This window comes from Corella eumyota, chromosome 6 (genome assembly GCF_963082875.1).
Source record: "Corella eumyota chromosome 6, kaCorEumy4.1, whole genome shotgun sequence".
NCBI classification, from domain to species: domain Eukaryota; kingdom Metazoa; phylum Chordata; class Ascidiacea; order Phlebobranchia; family Corellidae; genus Corella; species Corella eumyota.
The window spans coordinates 11,481,251-11,495,544 of NC_137495.1; the positions used below are offsets into that span (position 1 = coordinate 11,481,251).

At 37.5% G+C, this 14,294-nt stretch overlaps 49 non-coding genes and 1 pseudogene across 49 annotated transcripts; all 50 read right to left on the minus strand.

The window, feature by feature from the left end:
• Nucleotides 1-64: 64 nt before the first annotated feature.
• Nucleotides 65-183, minus strand: LOC145758010 (5S ribosomal RNA). The gene has a single exon (XR_014286014.1). It is a non-coding gene; the product is annotated as a 5S ribosomal RNA (ribosomal RNA).
• A 168-nt stretch (nucleotides 184-351) lies between these two features.
• On the minus strand, nucleotides 352-470 carry LOC145758021 (5S ribosomal RNA). Its single transcript, XR_014286025.1, has one exon. It is a non-coding gene; the product is annotated as a 5S ribosomal RNA (ribosomal RNA).
• A 162-nt stretch (nucleotides 471-632) lies between these two features.
• On the minus strand, nucleotides 633-751 carry LOC145758033 (5S ribosomal RNA). Its single transcript, XR_014286036.1, has one exon. It is a non-coding gene; the product is annotated as a 5S ribosomal RNA (ribosomal RNA).
• Nucleotides 752-919: 168 nt separating this feature from the next.
• LOC145756971 (5S ribosomal RNA) lies at nucleotides 920-1,038 on the minus strand. The gene has a single exon (XR_014285063.1). It is a non-coding gene; the product is annotated as a 5S ribosomal RNA (ribosomal RNA).
• Nucleotides 1,039-1,206: 168 nt separating this feature from the next.
• LOC145757188 (5S ribosomal RNA) lies at nucleotides 1,207-1,334 on the minus strand (annotated as a pseudogene).
• A 168-nt stretch (nucleotides 1,335-1,502) lies between these two features.
• On the minus strand, nucleotides 1,503-1,621 carry LOC145757077 (5S ribosomal RNA). Its single transcript, XR_014285162.1, has one exon. It is a non-coding gene; the product is annotated as a 5S ribosomal RNA (ribosomal RNA).
• A 168-nt stretch (nucleotides 1,622-1,789) lies between these two features.
• On the minus strand, nucleotides 1,790-1,908 carry LOC145758046 (5S ribosomal RNA). The gene has a single exon (XR_014286048.1). It is a non-coding gene; the product is annotated as a 5S ribosomal RNA (ribosomal RNA).
• Nucleotides 1,909-2,076: 168 nt separating this feature from the next.
• On the minus strand, nucleotides 2,077-2,195 carry LOC145758058 (5S ribosomal RNA). The gene has a single exon (XR_014286059.1). It is a non-coding gene; the product is annotated as a 5S ribosomal RNA (ribosomal RNA).
• A 168-nt stretch (nucleotides 2,196-2,363) lies between these two features.
• On the minus strand, nucleotides 2,364-2,482 carry LOC145756734 (5S ribosomal RNA). Its single transcript, XR_014284837.1, has one exon. It is a non-coding gene; the product is annotated as a 5S ribosomal RNA (ribosomal RNA).
• A 168-nt stretch (nucleotides 2,483-2,650) lies between these two features.
• LOC145758069 (5S ribosomal RNA) lies at nucleotides 2,651-2,769 on the minus strand. The gene has a single exon (XR_014286070.1). It is a non-coding gene; the product is annotated as a 5S ribosomal RNA (ribosomal RNA).
• A 168-nt stretch (nucleotides 2,770-2,937) lies between these two features.
• On the minus strand, nucleotides 2,938-3,056 carry LOC145756590 (5S ribosomal RNA). Its single transcript, XR_014284701.1, has one exon. It is a non-coding gene; the product is annotated as a 5S ribosomal RNA (ribosomal RNA).
• Nucleotides 3,057-3,224: 168 nt separating this feature from the next.
• Nucleotides 3,225-3,343, minus strand: LOC145758082 (5S ribosomal RNA). The gene has a single exon (XR_014286081.1). It is a non-coding gene; the product is annotated as a 5S ribosomal RNA (ribosomal RNA).
• A 162-nt stretch (nucleotides 3,344-3,505) lies between these two features.
• Nucleotides 3,506-3,624, minus strand: LOC145758094 (5S ribosomal RNA). The gene has a single exon (XR_014286092.1). It is a non-coding gene; the product is annotated as a 5S ribosomal RNA (ribosomal RNA).
• A 168-nt stretch (nucleotides 3,625-3,792) lies between these two features.
• On the minus strand, nucleotides 3,793-3,911 carry LOC145756973 (5S ribosomal RNA). Its single transcript, XR_014285064.1, has one exon. It is a non-coding gene; the product is annotated as a 5S ribosomal RNA (ribosomal RNA).
• Nucleotides 3,912-4,079: 168 nt separating this feature from the next.
• LOC145758106 (5S ribosomal RNA) lies at nucleotides 4,080-4,198 on the minus strand. The gene has a single exon (XR_014286103.1). It is a non-coding gene; the product is annotated as a 5S ribosomal RNA (ribosomal RNA).
• Nucleotides 4,199-4,366: 168 nt separating this feature from the next.
• LOC145756306 (5S ribosomal RNA) lies at nucleotides 4,367-4,485 on the minus strand. The gene has a single exon (XR_014284434.1). It is a non-coding gene; the product is annotated as a 5S ribosomal RNA (ribosomal RNA).
• A 168-nt stretch (nucleotides 4,486-4,653) lies between these two features.
• Nucleotides 4,654-4,772, minus strand: LOC145756591 (5S ribosomal RNA). Its single transcript, XR_014284702.1, has one exon. It is a non-coding gene; the product is annotated as a 5S ribosomal RNA (ribosomal RNA).
• Nucleotides 4,773-4,940: 168 nt separating this feature from the next.
• Nucleotides 4,941-5,059, minus strand: LOC145758117 (5S ribosomal RNA). The gene has a single exon (XR_014286113.1). It is a non-coding gene; the product is annotated as a 5S ribosomal RNA (ribosomal RNA).
• A 162-nt stretch (nucleotides 5,060-5,221) lies between these two features.
• LOC145758129 (5S ribosomal RNA) lies at nucleotides 5,222-5,340 on the minus strand. Its single transcript, XR_014286125.1, has one exon. It is a non-coding gene; the product is annotated as a 5S ribosomal RNA (ribosomal RNA).
• Nucleotides 5,341-5,508: 168 nt separating this feature from the next.
• Nucleotides 5,509-5,627, minus strand: LOC145756974 (5S ribosomal RNA). Its single transcript, XR_014285065.1, has one exon. It is a non-coding gene; the product is annotated as a 5S ribosomal RNA (ribosomal RNA).
• Nucleotides 5,628-5,795: 168 nt separating this feature from the next.
• LOC145758141 (5S ribosomal RNA) lies at nucleotides 5,796-5,914 on the minus strand. The gene has a single exon (XR_014286136.1). It is a non-coding gene; the product is annotated as a 5S ribosomal RNA (ribosomal RNA).
• Nucleotides 5,915-6,082: 168 nt separating this feature from the next.
• Nucleotides 6,083-6,201, minus strand: LOC145756307 (5S ribosomal RNA). The gene has a single exon (XR_014284435.1). It is a non-coding gene; the product is annotated as a 5S ribosomal RNA (ribosomal RNA).
• A 168-nt stretch (nucleotides 6,202-6,369) lies between these two features.
• Nucleotides 6,370-6,488, minus strand: LOC145758153 (5S ribosomal RNA). The gene has a single exon (XR_014286147.1). It is a non-coding gene; the product is annotated as a 5S ribosomal RNA (ribosomal RNA).
• A 168-nt stretch (nucleotides 6,489-6,656) lies between these two features.
• LOC145756382 (5S ribosomal RNA) lies at nucleotides 6,657-6,775 on the minus strand. Its single transcript, XR_014284505.1, has one exon. It is a non-coding gene; the product is annotated as a 5S ribosomal RNA (ribosomal RNA).
• A 168-nt stretch (nucleotides 6,776-6,943) lies between these two features.
• On the minus strand, nucleotides 6,944-7,062 carry LOC145756735 (5S ribosomal RNA). The gene has a single exon (XR_014284838.1). It is a non-coding gene; the product is annotated as a 5S ribosomal RNA (ribosomal RNA).
• A 168-nt stretch (nucleotides 7,063-7,230) lies between these two features.
• LOC145758165 (5S ribosomal RNA) lies at nucleotides 7,231-7,349 on the minus strand. The gene has a single exon (XR_014286159.1). It is a non-coding gene; the product is annotated as a 5S ribosomal RNA (ribosomal RNA).
• A 168-nt stretch (nucleotides 7,350-7,517) lies between these two features.
• On the minus strand, nucleotides 7,518-7,636 carry LOC145756592 (5S ribosomal RNA). Its single transcript, XR_014284703.1, has one exon. It is a non-coding gene; the product is annotated as a 5S ribosomal RNA (ribosomal RNA).
• Nucleotides 7,637-7,804: 168 nt separating this feature from the next.
• Nucleotides 7,805-7,923, minus strand: LOC145758177 (5S ribosomal RNA). Its single transcript, XR_014286170.1, has one exon. It is a non-coding gene; the product is annotated as a 5S ribosomal RNA (ribosomal RNA).
• Nucleotides 7,924-8,085: 162 nt separating this feature from the next.
• Nucleotides 8,086-8,204, minus strand: LOC145758189 (5S ribosomal RNA). Its single transcript, XR_014286181.1, has one exon. It is a non-coding gene; the product is annotated as a 5S ribosomal RNA (ribosomal RNA).
• A 168-nt stretch (nucleotides 8,205-8,372) lies between these two features.
• LOC145756976 (5S ribosomal RNA) lies at nucleotides 8,373-8,491 on the minus strand. The gene has a single exon (XR_014285067.1). It is a non-coding gene; the product is annotated as a 5S ribosomal RNA (ribosomal RNA).
• A 168-nt stretch (nucleotides 8,492-8,659) lies between these two features.
• LOC145758201 (5S ribosomal RNA) lies at nucleotides 8,660-8,778 on the minus strand. Its single transcript, XR_014286192.1, has one exon. It is a non-coding gene; the product is annotated as a 5S ribosomal RNA (ribosomal RNA).
• A 168-nt stretch (nucleotides 8,779-8,946) lies between these two features.
• LOC145757128 (5S ribosomal RNA) lies at nucleotides 8,947-9,065 on the minus strand. The gene has a single exon (XR_014285209.1). It is a non-coding gene; the product is annotated as a 5S ribosomal RNA (ribosomal RNA).
• Nucleotides 9,066-9,233: 168 nt separating this feature from the next.
• LOC145758212 (5S ribosomal RNA) lies at nucleotides 9,234-9,352 on the minus strand. Its single transcript, XR_014286202.1, has one exon. It is a non-coding gene; the product is annotated as a 5S ribosomal RNA (ribosomal RNA).
• Nucleotides 9,353-9,520: 168 nt separating this feature from the next.
• Nucleotides 9,521-9,639, minus strand: LOC145756452 (5S ribosomal RNA). Its single transcript, XR_014284571.1, has one exon. It is a non-coding gene; the product is annotated as a 5S ribosomal RNA (ribosomal RNA).
• Nucleotides 9,640-9,801: 162 nt separating this feature from the next.
• On the minus strand, nucleotides 9,802-9,920 carry LOC145758224 (5S ribosomal RNA). Its single transcript, XR_014286203.1, has one exon. It is a non-coding gene; the product is annotated as a 5S ribosomal RNA (ribosomal RNA).
• A 168-nt stretch (nucleotides 9,921-10,088) lies between these two features.
• On the minus strand, nucleotides 10,089-10,207 carry LOC145756977 (5S ribosomal RNA). The gene has a single exon (XR_014285068.1). It is a non-coding gene; the product is annotated as a 5S ribosomal RNA (ribosomal RNA).
• Nucleotides 10,208-10,375: 168 nt separating this feature from the next.
• On the minus strand, nucleotides 10,376-10,494 carry LOC145756308 (5S ribosomal RNA). Its single transcript, XR_014284436.1, has one exon. It is a non-coding gene; the product is annotated as a 5S ribosomal RNA (ribosomal RNA).
• A 168-nt stretch (nucleotides 10,495-10,662) lies between these two features.
• LOC145758226 (5S ribosomal RNA) lies at nucleotides 10,663-10,781 on the minus strand. Its single transcript, XR_014286204.1, has one exon. It is a non-coding gene; the product is annotated as a 5S ribosomal RNA (ribosomal RNA).
• A 168-nt stretch (nucleotides 10,782-10,949) lies between these two features.
• Nucleotides 10,950-11,068, minus strand: LOC145758228 (5S ribosomal RNA). The gene has a single exon (XR_014286205.1). It is a non-coding gene; the product is annotated as a 5S ribosomal RNA (ribosomal RNA).
• A 168-nt stretch (nucleotides 11,069-11,236) lies between these two features.
• On the minus strand, nucleotides 11,237-11,355 carry LOC145757114 (5S ribosomal RNA). Its single transcript, XR_014285197.1, has one exon. It is a non-coding gene; the product is annotated as a 5S ribosomal RNA (ribosomal RNA).
• Nucleotides 11,356-11,523: 168 nt separating this feature from the next.
• On the minus strand, nucleotides 11,524-11,642 carry LOC145756309 (5S ribosomal RNA). Its single transcript, XR_014284437.1, has one exon. It is a non-coding gene; the product is annotated as a 5S ribosomal RNA (ribosomal RNA).
• A 168-nt stretch (nucleotides 11,643-11,810) lies between these two features.
• LOC145758229 (5S ribosomal RNA) lies at nucleotides 11,811-11,929 on the minus strand. The gene has a single exon (XR_014286206.1). It is a non-coding gene; the product is annotated as a 5S ribosomal RNA (ribosomal RNA).
• A 168-nt stretch (nucleotides 11,930-12,097) lies between these two features.
• On the minus strand, nucleotides 12,098-12,216 carry LOC145756558 (5S ribosomal RNA). Its single transcript, XR_014284670.1, has one exon. It is a non-coding gene; the product is annotated as a 5S ribosomal RNA (ribosomal RNA).
• Nucleotides 12,217-12,384: 168 nt separating this feature from the next.
• LOC145758230 (5S ribosomal RNA) lies at nucleotides 12,385-12,503 on the minus strand. The gene has a single exon (XR_014286207.1). It is a non-coding gene; the product is annotated as a 5S ribosomal RNA (ribosomal RNA).
• Nucleotides 12,504-12,671: 168 nt separating this feature from the next.
• On the minus strand, nucleotides 12,672-12,790 carry LOC145758234 (5S ribosomal RNA). Its single transcript, XR_014286209.1, has one exon. It is a non-coding gene; the product is annotated as a 5S ribosomal RNA (ribosomal RNA).
• Nucleotides 12,791-12,932: 142 nt separating this feature from the next.
• On the minus strand, nucleotides 12,933-13,051 carry LOC145758235 (5S ribosomal RNA). Its single transcript, XR_014286210.1, has one exon. It is a non-coding gene; the product is annotated as a 5S ribosomal RNA (ribosomal RNA).
• Nucleotides 13,052-13,219: 168 nt separating this feature from the next.
• Nucleotides 13,220-13,338, minus strand: LOC145757115 (5S ribosomal RNA). Its single transcript, XR_014285198.1, has one exon. It is a non-coding gene; the product is annotated as a 5S ribosomal RNA (ribosomal RNA).
• Nucleotides 13,339-13,506: 168 nt separating this feature from the next.
• Nucleotides 13,507-13,625, minus strand: LOC145756310 (5S ribosomal RNA). Its single transcript, XR_014284438.1, has one exon. It is a non-coding gene; the product is annotated as a 5S ribosomal RNA (ribosomal RNA).
• A 168-nt stretch (nucleotides 13,626-13,793) lies between these two features.
• On the minus strand, nucleotides 13,794-13,912 carry LOC145758236 (5S ribosomal RNA). The gene has a single exon (XR_014286211.1). It is a non-coding gene; the product is annotated as a 5S ribosomal RNA (ribosomal RNA).
• A 168-nt stretch (nucleotides 13,913-14,080) lies between these two features.
• On the minus strand, nucleotides 14,081-14,199 carry LOC145756559 (5S ribosomal RNA). Its single transcript, XR_014284671.1, has one exon. It is a non-coding gene; the product is annotated as a 5S ribosomal RNA (ribosomal RNA).
• Between the last annotated feature and the right edge of the window lie 95 nt (nucleotides 14,200-14,294).

The window sequence follows — 14,294 nt, forward strand, 5'->3', positions numbered from 1 at the left end:
AAAATTTTGATAAAAAATGACTTCTACATAAAGTACTTTCTAATATGCTAAAAAACTTATAAAATGCCTACGACACCCGGTATTCCCAGGCGGTCACCCATCCAAGTACTAACCGGGCCCGACGTTGCTTAACTTCCCAGATCGGACGAGATGGGGTGTACTCAACGTGGTATGGTCGTAGGCAATGTGATGTGGTGAGCCAACACATTTATCATTAACCGTGTATATTTAAAATAAAATAAATGACTTGCGTCTCTTAGCAGTTATATCAAATATATTAATTTTCAAAAATTTTGATAAAAATTGACTTCTACATAAGGTACTTTCTAATATGCTAAAAAACTTATAAAATGCCTACGACACCCGGTATTCCCAGGCGGTCACCCATCCAAGTACTAACCGGGCCCGACGTTGCTTAACTTCCCAGATCGGACGAGATGGGGTGTACTCAACGTGGTATGGTCGTAGGCAATGTGATGTGCCAACACATTTATCATTAAACGTGTATATTTAAAATAAAATAAATGACTTGCGTCGCCTAGCAATTATATCAAATATATTAATTTTCAAAAATTTCTATAAAAATGACTTATACATAAGGTACTTTCTAATATGCTAAAAAACTTATAAAATGCCTACGACACCCGGTATTCCCAGGCGGTCACCCATCCAAGTACTAACCGGGCCCGACGTTGCTTAACTTCCCAGATCGGACGAGATGGGGTGTACTCAACGTGGTATGGTCGTAGGCAATGTGATGTGGTGAGCCAACACATTTATCATTAACCGTGCATATTTAAAATAAAATAAATGACTTGCGTCCCTTAGAAGTTATATCAAATATATTAATTTTCAAAAATTTTGATAAAAAATGACTTCTACATAAAGTACTTTCTAATATGTTATAAAACTTATAAAATTCCTACGACACACGGTATTCCCAGGCGGTCACCCATCCAAGTACTAACCGGGCCCGACGTTGCTTAACTTCCCAGATCGGACGAGATGGGGTGTACTCAACGTGGTATGGTCGTAGGCAATGTGATGTGGTGAGCCAACACATTTATCATTAACCGTGTATATTTAAAATAAAATAAATGACTTGCGTCCCTTAGAAGTTATATCAAATATATTAATTTTCAAAAATTTTGATAAAAAATGACTTCTACATAAAGTACTTTCTAATATGCTATAAAACTTATAAAATGCCTACGACACCCGGTATTCCCAGGCGGTCACCCATCCAAGTACTCCAAGTACTAACCGGGCCCGACGTTGCTTAACTTCCCAGATCGGACGAGATGGGGTGTACTCAACGTGGTATGGTCGTAGGCAATGTGATGTGGCGAGCCAACACATTTATCATTAACCGTGCATATTTAAAATAAAATAAATGACTTGCGTCCCTTAGAAGTTATATCAAATATATTAATTTTCAAAAATTTTGATAAAAAATGACTTCTACATAAAGTACTTTCTAATATGTTATAAAACTTATAAAATTCCTACGACACACGGTATTCCCAGGCGGTCACCCATCCAAGTACTAACCGGGCCCGACGTTGCTTAACTTCCCAGATCGGACGAGATGGGGTGTACTCAACGTGGTATGGTCGTAAGCAATGTGATGTGGTGAGCCAACACATTTATCATTAACCGTGTATATTTAAAATAAAATAAATGACTTGCGTCGCTTAGCAATTATATCAAATATATTAGTTTTCAAAAATTTTGATAAAAAATGACTTCTACATAAAGTACTTTCTAATATGCTATAAAACTTATAAAATGCCTACGACACCCGGTATTCCCAGGCGGTCACCCATCCAAGTACTAACCGGGCCCGACGTTGCTTAACTTCCCAGATCGGACGAGATGGGGTGTACTCAACGTGGTATGGTCGTAGGCAATGTGATGTGGTGAGCCAACACATTTATCATTAACCGTGTATATTTAAAATAAAATAAATGACTTGCGTCTCTTAGCAGTTATATCAAATATATTAATTTTCAAAAATTTTGATAAAAAATGACTTCTACATAAGGTACTTTCTAATATGCTAAAAAACTTATAAAATGCCTACGACACCCGGTATTCCCAGGCGGTCACCCATCCAAGTACTAACCGGGCCCGACGTTGCTTAACTTCCCAGATCGGACGAGATGGGGTGTACTCAACGTGGTATGGTCGTAGGCAATGTGATGTGGTGAGCCAACACATTTATCATTAACCGTGTATATTTAAAATAAAATAAATGACTTGCGTTCCTTAGAAGTTATATCAAATATATTAATTTTCAAAAATTTTGATAAAAAATGACTTCTACATAAAGTACTTTCTAATATGCTATAAAACTTATAAAATGCCTACGACACCCGGTATTCCCAGGCGGTCACCCATCCAAGTACTAACCGGGCCCGACGTTGCTTAACTTCCCAGATCGGACGAGATGGGGTGTACTCAACGTGGTATGGTCTTAGGCAATGTGATGTGGTGAGCCAACACATTTATCATTAACCGTGTATATTTAAAATAAAATAAATGACTTGCGTCCCTTAGAAGTTATATCAAATATATTAATTTTCAAAAATTTTGATAAAAAATGACTTCTACATAAAGTACTTTCTAATATGTTATAAAACTTATAAAATGCCTACGACACCCGGTATTCCCAGGCGGTCACCCATCCAAGTACTAACCGGGCCCGACGTTGCTTAACTTCCCAGATCGGACGAGATGGGGTGTACTCAACGTGGTATGGTCGTAGGCAATGTGATGTGGTGAGCCAACACATTTATCATTAACCGTGTATATTTAAAATAAAATAAATGACTTGCGTCGCTTAGCAATTATATCAAATATATTAGTTTTCAAAAATTTTGATAAAAAATGACTTCTACATAAAGTACTTTCTAATATGCTAAAAAACTTATAAAATGCCTTCGACACCCGGTATTCCCAGGCGGTCACCCATCCAAGTACTAACCGGGCCCGACGTTGCTTAACTTCCCAGATCGGACGAGATGGGGTGTACTCAACGTGGTATGGTCGTAGGCAATGTGATGTGGTGAGCCAACACATTTATCATTAACCGTGTATATTTAAAATAAAATAAATGACTTGCGTCGCTTAGCAATTATATCAAATATATTAGTTTTCAAAAATTTTGATAAAAAATGACTTCTACATAAAGTACTTTCTAATATGCTATAAAACTTATAAAATGCCTACGACACCCGGTATTCCCAGGCGGTCACCCATCCAAGTACTAACCGGGCCCGACGTTGCTTAACTTCCCAGATCGGACGAGATGGGGTGTACTCAACGTGGTATGGTCGTAGGCAATGTGATGTGCCAACACATTTATCATTAAACATGTATATTTAAAATAAAATAAATGACTTGCGTCGCCTAGCAATTATATCAAATATATTAATTTTCAAAAATTTCTATAAAAATGACTTATACATAAGGTACTTTCTAATATGCTAAAAAACTTATAAAATGCCTACGACACCCGGTATTCCCAGGCGGTCACCCATCCAAGTACTAACCGGGCCCGACGTTGCTTAACTTCCCAGATCGGACGAGATGGGGTGTACTCAACGTGGTATGGTCGTAGGCAATGTGATGTGGTGAGCCAACACATTTATCATTAACCGTGCATATTTAAAATAAAATAAATGACTTGCGTCCCTTAGAAGTTATATCAAATATATTAATTTTCAAAAATTTTGATAAAAAATGACTTCTACATAAAGTACTTTCTAATATGTTATAAAACTTATAAAATTCCTACGACACACGGTATTCCCAGGCGGTCACCCATCCAAGTACTAACCGGGCCCGACGTTGCTTAACTTCCCAGATCGGACGAGATGGGGTGTACTCAACGTGGTATGGTCGTAGGCAATGTGATGTGGTGAGCCAACACATTTATCATTAACCGTGTATATTTAAAATAAAATAAATGACTTGCGTCTCTTAGCAGTTATATCAAATATATTAATTTTCAAAAATTTTGATAAAAAATGACTTCTACATAAGGTACTTTCTAATATGCTAAAAAACTTATAAAATGCCTACGACACCCGGTATTCCCAGGCGGTCACCCATCCAAGTACTAACCGGGCCCGACGTTGCTTAACTTCCCAGATCGGACGAGATGGGGTGTACTCAACGTGGTATGGTCGTAGGCAATGTGATGTGGTGAGCCAACACATTTATCATTAACCGTGTATATTTAAAATAAAATAAATGACTTGCGTTCCTTAGAAGTTATATCAAATATATTAATTTTCAAAAATTTTGATAAAAAATGACTTCTACATAAAGTACTTTCTAATATGCTATAAAACTTATAAAATGCCTACGACACCCGGTATTCCCAGGCGGTCACCCATCCAAGTACTAACCGGGCCCGACGTTGCTTAACTTCCCAGATCGGACGAGATGGGGTGTACTCAACGTGGTATGGTCGTAAGCAATGTGATGTGGTGAGCCAACACATTTATCATTAACCGTGTATATTTAAAATAAAATAAATGACTTGCGTCGCTTAGCAATTATATCAAATATATTAGTTTTCAAAAATTTTGATAAAAAATGACTTCTACATAAAGTACTTTCTAATATGCTAAAAAACTTATAAAATGCCTTCGACACCCGGTATTCCCAGGCGGTCACCCATCCAAGTACTAACCGGGCCCGACGTTGCTTAACTTCCCAGATCGGACGAGATGGGGTGTACTCAACGTGGTATGGTCGTAGGCAATGTGATGTGGTGAGCCAACACATTTATCATTAACCGTGTATATTTAAAATAAAATAAATGACTTGCGTCGCTTAGCAATTATATCAAATATATTAGTTTTCAAAAATTTTGATAAAAAATGACTTCTACATAAAGTACTTTCTAATATGCTATAAAACTTATAAAATGCCTACGACACCCGGTATTCCCAGGCGGTCACCCATCCAAGTACTAACCGGGCCCGACGTTGCTTAACTTCCCAGATCGGACGAGATGGGGTGTACTCAACGTGGTATGGTCGTAGGCAATGTGATGTGCCAACACATTTATCATTAAACATGTATATTTAAAATAAAATAAATGACTTGCGTCGCCTAGCAATTATATCAAATATATTAATTTTCAAAAATTTCTATAAAAATGACTTATACATAAGGTACTTTCTAATATGCTAAAAAACTTATAAAATGCCTACGACACCCGGTATTCCCAGGCGGTCACCCATCCAAGTACTAACCGGGCCCGACGTTGCTTAACTTCCCAGATCGGACGAGATGGGGTGTACTCAACGTGGTATGGTCGTAGGCAATGTGATGTGGTGAGCCAACACATTTATCATTAACCGTGCATATTTAAAATAAAATAAATGACTTGCGTCCCTTAGAAGTTATATCAAATATATTAATTTTCAAAAATTTTGATAAAAAATGACTTCTACATAAAGTACTTTCTAATATGTTATAAAACTTATAAAATTCCTACGACACACGGTATTCCCAGGCGGTCACCCATCCAAGTACTAACCGGGCCCGACGTTGCTTAACTTCCCAGATCGGACGAGATGGGGTGTACTCAACGTGGTATGGTCGTAGGCAATGTGATGTGGTGAGCCAACACATTTATCATTAACCGTGTATATTTAAAATAAAATAAATGACTTGCGTCTCTTAGCAGTTATATCAAATATATTAATTTTCAAAAATTTTGATAAAAAATGACTTCTACATAAGGTACTTTCTAATATGCTAAAAAACTTATAAAATGCCTACGACACCCGGTATTCCCAGGCGGTCACCCATCCAAGTACTAACCGGGCCCGACGTTGCTTAACTTCCCAGATCGGACGAGATGGGGTGTACTCAACGTGGTATGGTCGTAGGCAATGTGATGTGGTGAGCCAACACATTTATCATTAACCGTGTATATTTAAAATAAAATAAATGACTTGCGTTCCTTAGAAGTTATATCAAATATATTAATTTTCAAAAATTTTGATAAAAAATGACTTCTACATAAAGTACTTTCTAATATGCTATAAAACTTATAAAATGCCTACGACACCCGGTATTCCCAGGCGGTCACCCATCCAAGTACTAACCGGGCCCGACGTTGCTTAACTTCCCAGATCGGACGAGATGGGGTGTACTCAACGTGGTATGGTCGTAAGCAATGTGATGTGGTGAGCCAACACATTTATCATTAACCGTGTATATTTAAAATAAAATAAATGACTTGCGTCGCTTAGCAATTATATCAAATATATTAGTTTTCAAAAATTTTGATAAAAAATGACTTCTACATAAAGTACTTTCTAATATGCTATAAAACTTATAAAATGCCTACGACACCCGGTATTCCCAGGCGGTCACCCATCCAAGTACTAACCGGGCCCGACGTTGCTTAACTTCCCAGATCGGACGAGATGGGGTGTACTCAACGTGGTATGGTCGTAGGCAATGTGATGTGGTGAGCCAACACATTTATCATTAACCGTGTATATTTAAAATAAAATAAATGACTTGCGTCTCTTAGCAGTTATATCAAATATATTAATTTTCAAAAATTTTGATAAAAAATGACTTCTACATAAGGTACTTTCTAATATGCTAAAAAACTTATAAAATGCCTACGACACCCGGTATTCCCAGGCGGTCACCCATCCAAGTACTAACCGGGCCCGACGTTGCTTAACTTCCCAGATCGGACGAGATGGGGTGTACTCAACATGGTATGGTCGTAGGCAATGTGATGTGGTGAGCCAACACATTTATCATTAACCGTGTATATTTAAAATAAAATAAATGACTTGCGTTCCTTAGAAGTTATATCAAATATATTAATTTTCAAAAATTTTGATAAAAAATGACTTCTACATAAAGTACTTTCTAATATGCTATAAAACTTATAAAATGCCTACGACACCCGGTATTCCCAGGCGGTCACCCATCCAAGTACTAACCGGGCCCGACGTTGCTTAACTTCCCAGATCGGACGAGATGGGGTGTACTCAACGTGGTATGGTCTTAGGCAATGTGATGTGGTGAGCCAACACATTTATCATTAACCGTGTATATTTAAAATAAAATAAATGACTTGCGTCCCTTAGAAGTTATATCAAATATATTAATTTTCAAAAATTTTGATAAAAAATGACTTCTACATAAAGTACTTTCTAATATGTTATAAAACTTATAAAATGCCTACGACACCCGGTATTCCCAGGCGGTCACCCATCCAAGTACTAACCGGGCCCGACGTTGCTTAACTTCCCAGATCGGACGAGATGGGGTGTACTCAACGTGGTATGGTCGTAGGCAATGTGATGTGGTGAGCCAACACATTTATCATTAACCGTGTATATTTAAAATAAAATAAATGACTTGCGTCGCTTAGCAATTATATCAAATATATTAGTTTTCAAAAATTTTGATAAAAAATGACTTCTACATAAAGTACTTTCTAATATGCTAAAAAACTTATAAAATGCCTTCGACACCCGGTATTCCCAGGCGGTCACCCATCCAAGTACTAACCGGGCCCGACGTTGCTTAACTTCCCAGATCGGACGAGATGGGGTGTACTCAACGTGGTATGGTCGTAGGCAATGTGATGTGGTGAGCCAACACATTTATCATTAACCGTGTATATTTAAAATAAAATAAATGACTTGCGTCGCTTAGCAATTATATCAAATATATTAGTTTTCAAAAATTTTGATAAAAAATGACTTCTACATAAAGTACTTTCTAATATGCTATAAAACTTATAAAATGCCTACGACACCCGGTATTCCCAGGCGGTCACCCATCCAAGTACTAACCGGGCCCGACGTTGCTTAACTTCCCAGATCGGACGAGATGGGGTGTACTCAACGTGGTATGGTCGTAGGCAATGTGATGTGCCAACACATTTATCATTAAACATGTATATTTAAAATAAAATAAATGACTTGCGTCGCCTAGCAATTATATCAAATATATTAATTTTCAAAAATTTCTATAAAAATGACTTATACATAAGGTACTTTCTAATATGCTATAAAACTTATAAAATGCCTACGACACCCGGTATTCCCAGGCGGTCACCCATCCAAGTACTAACCGGGCCCGACGTTGCTTAACTTCCCAGATCGGACGAGATGGGGTGTACTCAACGTGGTATGGTCGTAGGCAATGTGATGTGGTGAGCCAACACATTTATCAATAACCGTGCATATTTAAAATAAAATAAATGACTTGCGTCCCTTAGAAGTTATATCAAATATATTAATTTTCAAAAATTTTGATAAAAAATGACTTCTACATAAAGTACTTTCTAATATGTTATAAAACTTATAAAATTCCTACGACACACGGTATTCCCAGGCGGTCACCCATCCAAGTACTAACCGGGCCCGACGTTGCTTAACTTCCCAGATCGGACGAGATGGGGTGTACTCAACGTGGTATGGTCGTAGGCAATGTGATGTGGTGAGCCAACACATTTATCATTAACCGTGCATATTTAAAATAAAATAAATGACTTGCGTCCCTTAGAAGTTATATCAAATATATTAATTTTCAAAAATTTTGATAAAAAATGACTTCTACATAAAGTACTTTCTAATATGCTATAAAACTTATAAAATGCCTACGACACCCGGTATTCCCAGGCGGTCACCCATCCAAGTACTAACCGGGCCCGACGTTGCTTAACTTCCCAGATCGGACGAGATGGGGTGTACTCAACGTGGTATGGTCGTAGGCAATGTGATGTGGTGAGCCAACACATTTATCATTAACCGTGCATATTTAAAATAAAATAAATGACTTGCGTCCCTTAGAAGTTATATCAAATATATTAATTTTCAAAAATTTTGATAAAAAATGACTTCTACATAAAGTACTTTCTAATATGTTATAAAACTTATAAAATTCCTACGTCACACGGTATTCCCAGGCGGTCACCCATCCAAGTACTAACCGGGCCCGACGTTGCTTAACTTCCCAGATCGGACGAGATGGGGTGTACTCAACGTGGTATGGTCGTAGGCAATGTGATGTGGTGAGCCAACACATTTATCATTAACCGTGTATATTTAAAATAAAATAAATGACTTGCGTCGCTTAGCAATTATATCAAATATATTAGTTTTCAAAAATTTTGATAAAAAATGACTTCTACATAAAGTACTTTCTAATATGCTAAAAAACTTATAAAATGCCTACGACACCCGGTATTCCCAGGCGGTCACCCATCCAAGTACTAACCGGGCCCGACGTTGCTTAACTTCCCAGATCGGACGAGATGGGGTGTACTCAACGTGGTATGGTCGTAGGCAATGTGATGTGGTGAGCCAACACATTTATCATTAACCGTGTATATTTAAAATAAAATAAATGACTTGCGTCTCTTAGCAGTTATATCAAATATATTAATTTTCAAAAATTTTGATAAAAATTGACTTCTACATAAGGTACTTTCTAATATGCTAAAAAACTTATAAAATGCCTACGACACCCGGTATTCCCAGGCGGTCACCCATCCAAGTACTAACCGGGCCCGACGTTGCTTAACTTCCCAAATCGGACGAGATGGGGTGTACTCAACGTGGTATGGTCGTAGGCAATGTGATGTGCCAACACATTTATCATTAAACGTGTATATTTAAAATAAAATAAATGACTTGCGTCGCCTAGCAATTATATCAAATATATTAATTTTCAAAAATTTCTATAAAAATGACTTATACATAAGGTACTTTCTAATATGCTAAAAAACTTATAAAATGCCTACGACACCCGGTATTCCCAGGCGGTCACCCATCCAAGTACTAACCGGGCCCGACGTTGCTTAACTTCCCAGATCGGACGAGATGGGGTGTACTCAACGTGGTATGGTCGTAGGCAATGTGATGTGGTGAGCCAACACATTTATCATTAACCGTGCATATTTAAAATAAAATAAATGACTTGCGTCCCTTAGAAGTTATATCAAATATATTAATTTTCAAAAATTTTGATAAAAAATGACTTCTACATAAAGTACTTTCTAATATGTTATAAAACTTATAAAATTCCTACGACACACGGTATTCCCAGGCGGTCACCCATCCAAGTACTAACCGGGCCCGACGTTGCTTAACTTCCCAGATCGGACGAGATGGGGTGTACTCAACGTGGTATGGTCGTAGGCAATGTGATGTGGTGAGCCAACACATTTATCATTAACCGTGTATATTTAAAATAAAATAAATGACTTGCGTCCCTTAGAAGTTATATCAAATATATTAATTTTCAAAAATTTTGATAAAAAATGACTTCTACATAAAGTACTTTCTAATATGCTATAAAACTTATAAAATGCCTACGACACCCGGTATTCCCAGGCGGTCACCCATCCAAGTACTAACCGGGCCCGACGTTGCTTAACTTCCCAGATCGGACGAGATGGGGTGTACTCAACGTGGTATGGTCGTAAGCAATGTGATGTGGTGAGCCAACACATTTATCATTAACCGTGTATATTTAAAATAAAATAAATGACTTGCGTCGCTTAGCAATTATATCAAATATATTAGTTTTCAAAAATTTTGATAAAAAATGACTTCTACATAAAGTACTTTCTAATATGCTATAAAACTTATAAAATGCCTACGACACCCGGTATTCCCAGGCGGTCACCCATCCAAGTACTAACCGGGCCCGACGTTGCTTAACTTCCCAGATCGGACGAGATGGGGTGTACTCAACGTGGTATGGTCGTAGGCAATGTGATGTGGTGAGCCAACACATTTATCATTAACCGTGTATATTTAAAATAAAATAAATGACTTGCGTCTCTTAGCAGTTATATCAAATATATTAATTTTCAAAAATTTTGATAAAAAATGACTTCTACATAAGGTACTTTCTAATATGCTAAAAAACTTATAAAATGCCTACGACACCCGGTATTCCCAGGCGGTCACCCATCCAAGTACTAACCGGGCCCGACGTTGCTTAACTTCCCAGATCGGACGAGATGGGGTGTACTCAACGTGGTATGGTCGTAGGCAATGTGATGTGGTGAGCCAACACATTTATCATTAACCGTGCATATTTAAAATAAAATAAATGACTTGCGTCCCTTAGAAGTTATATCAAATATATTAATTTTCAAAAATTTTGATAAAAAATGACTTCTACATAAAGTACTTTCTAATATGTTATAAAACTTATAAAATTCCTACGATACACGGTATTCCCAGGCGGTCACCCATCCAAGTACTAACCGGGCCCGACGTTGCTTAACTTCCCAGATCGGACGAGATGGGGTGTACTCAACGTGGTATGGTCGTAGGCAATGTGATGTGGTGAGCCAACACATTTATCATTAACCGTGTATATTTAAAATAAAATAAATGACTTGCGTCCCTTAGAAGTTATATCAAATATATTAATTTTCAAAAATTTTGATAAAAAATGACTTCTACATAAAGTACTTTCTAATATGCTATAAAACTTATAAAATGCCTACGACACCCGGTATTCCCAGGCGGTCACCCATCCAAGTACTAACCGGGCCCGACGTTGCTTAACTTCCCAGATCGGACGAGATGGGGTGTACTCAACGTGGTATGGTCGTAAGCAATGTGATGTGGTGAGCCAACACATTTATCATTAACCGTGTATATTTAAAATAAAATAAATGACTTGCGTCGCTTAGCAATTATATCAAATATATTAGTTTTCAAAAATTTTGATAAAAAATGACTTCTACATAAAGTACTTTCTAATATGCTATAAAACTTATAAAATGCCTACGACACCCGGTATTCCCAGGCGGTCACCCATCCAAGTACTAACCGGGCCCGACGTTGCTTAACTTCCCAGATCGGACGAGATGGGGTGTACTCAACGTGGTATGGTCGTAGGCAATGTGATGTGGTGAGCCAACACATTTATCATTAACCGTGTATATTTAAAATAAAATAAATGACTTGCGTCTCTTAGCAGTTATATCAAATATATTAATTTTCAAAAATTTTGATAAAAAATGACTTCTACATAAGGTACTTTCTAATATGCTAAAAAACTTATAAAATGCCTACGACACCCGGTATTCCCAGGCGGTCACCCATCCAAGTACTAACCGGGCCCGACGTTGCTTAATTTCCCAGATCGGACGAGATGGGGTGTACTCAACGTGGTATGGTCGTAGGCAATGTGATGTGGTGAGCCAACACATTTATCATTAACCGTGTATATTTAAAATAAAATAAATGACTTGCGTTCCTTAGAAGTTATATCAAATATATTAATTTTCAAAAATTTTGATAAAAAATGACTTCTACATAAAGTACTTTCTAATATGCTATAAAACTTATAAAATGCCTACGACACCCGGTATTCCCAGGCGGTCACCCATCCAAGTACTAACCGGGCCCGACGTTGCTTAACTTCCCAGATCGGACGAGATGGGGTGTACTCAACGTGGTATGGTCGTAGGCAATGTGATGTGGTGAGCCAACACATTTATCATTAACCGTGTATATTTAAAATAAAATAAATGACTTGCGTCCCTTAGAAGTTATATCAAATATATTAATTTTCAAAAATTTTGATAAAAAATGACTTCTACATAAAGTACTTTCTAATATGCTATAAAACTTATAAAATGCCTACGACACCCGGTATTCCCAGGCGGTCACCCATCCAAGTACTAACCGGGCCCGACGTTGCTTAACTTCCCAGATCGGACGAGATGGGGTGTACTCAACGTGGTATGGTCGTAGGCAATGTGATGTGCCAACACATTTATCATTAAACATGTATATTTAAAATAAAATAAATGACTTGCATCGCCTAGCAATTCAAAAATTTCTATAAAAATGACTTATACATAAGGTACTTTCTAATATGCTAAAAAACTTATAAAATGCCTACGACACCCGGTATTCCCAGGCGGTCACCCATCCAAGTACTAACCGGGCCCGACGTTGCTTAACTTCCCAGATCGGACGAGATGGGGTGTACTCAACGTGGTATGGTCGTAGGCAATGTGATGTGGTGAGCCAACACATTTATCATTAACCGTGCATATTTAAAATAAAATAAATGACTTGCGTCCCTTAGAAGTTATATCAAATATATTAATTTTCAAAAATTTTGATAAAAAATGACTTCTACATAAAGTACTTTCTAATATGTTATAAAACTTATAAAATTCCTACGATACACGGTATTCCCAGGCGGTCACCCATCCAAGTACTAACCGGGCCCGACGTTGCTTAACTTCCCAGATCGGACGAGATGGGGTGTACTCAACGTGGTATGGTCGTAGGCAATGTGATGTGGTGAGCCAACACATTTATCATTAACCGTGTATATTTAAAATAAAATAAATGACTTGCGTCCCTTAGAAGTTATATCAAATATATTAATTTTCAAAAATTTTGATAAAAAATGACTTCTACATAAAGTACTTTCTAATATGCTATAAAACTTATAAAATGCCTACGACACCCGGTATTCCCAGGCGGTCACCCATCCAAGTACTAACCGGGCCCGACGTTGCTTAACTTCCCAGATCGGACGAGATGGGGTGTACTCAACGTGGTATGGTCGTAAGCAATGTGATGTGGTGAGCCAACACATTTATCATTAACCGTGTATATTTAAAATAAAATAAATGACTTGCGTCGCTTAGCAATTATATCAAATATATTAGTTTTCAAAAATTTTGATAAAAAATGACTTCTACATAAAGTACTTTCTAATATGCTATAAAACTTATAAAATGCCTACGACACCCGGTATTCCCAGGCGGTCACCCATCCAAGTACTAACCGGGCCCGACGTTGCTTAACTTCCCAGATCGGACGAGATGGGGTGTACTCAACGTGGTATGGTCGTAGGCAATGTGATGTGGTGAGCCAACACATTTATCATTAACCGTGTATATTTAAAATAAAATAAATGACTTGCGTCTCTTAGCAGTTATATCAAATATATTAATTTTCAAAAATTTTGATAAAAAATGACTTCTACATAAGGTACTTTCTAATATGCTAAAAAACTTATAAAATGCCTACGACACCCGGTATTCCCAGGCGGTCACCCATCCAAGTACTAACCGGGCCCGACGTTGCTTAATTTCCCAGATCGGACGAGATGGGGTGTACTCAACGTGGTATGGTCGTAGGCAATGTGATGTGGTGAGCCAACACATTTATCATTAACCGTGTATATTTAAAATAAAATAAATGACTTGCGTTCCTTAGAAGTTATATCAAATATAT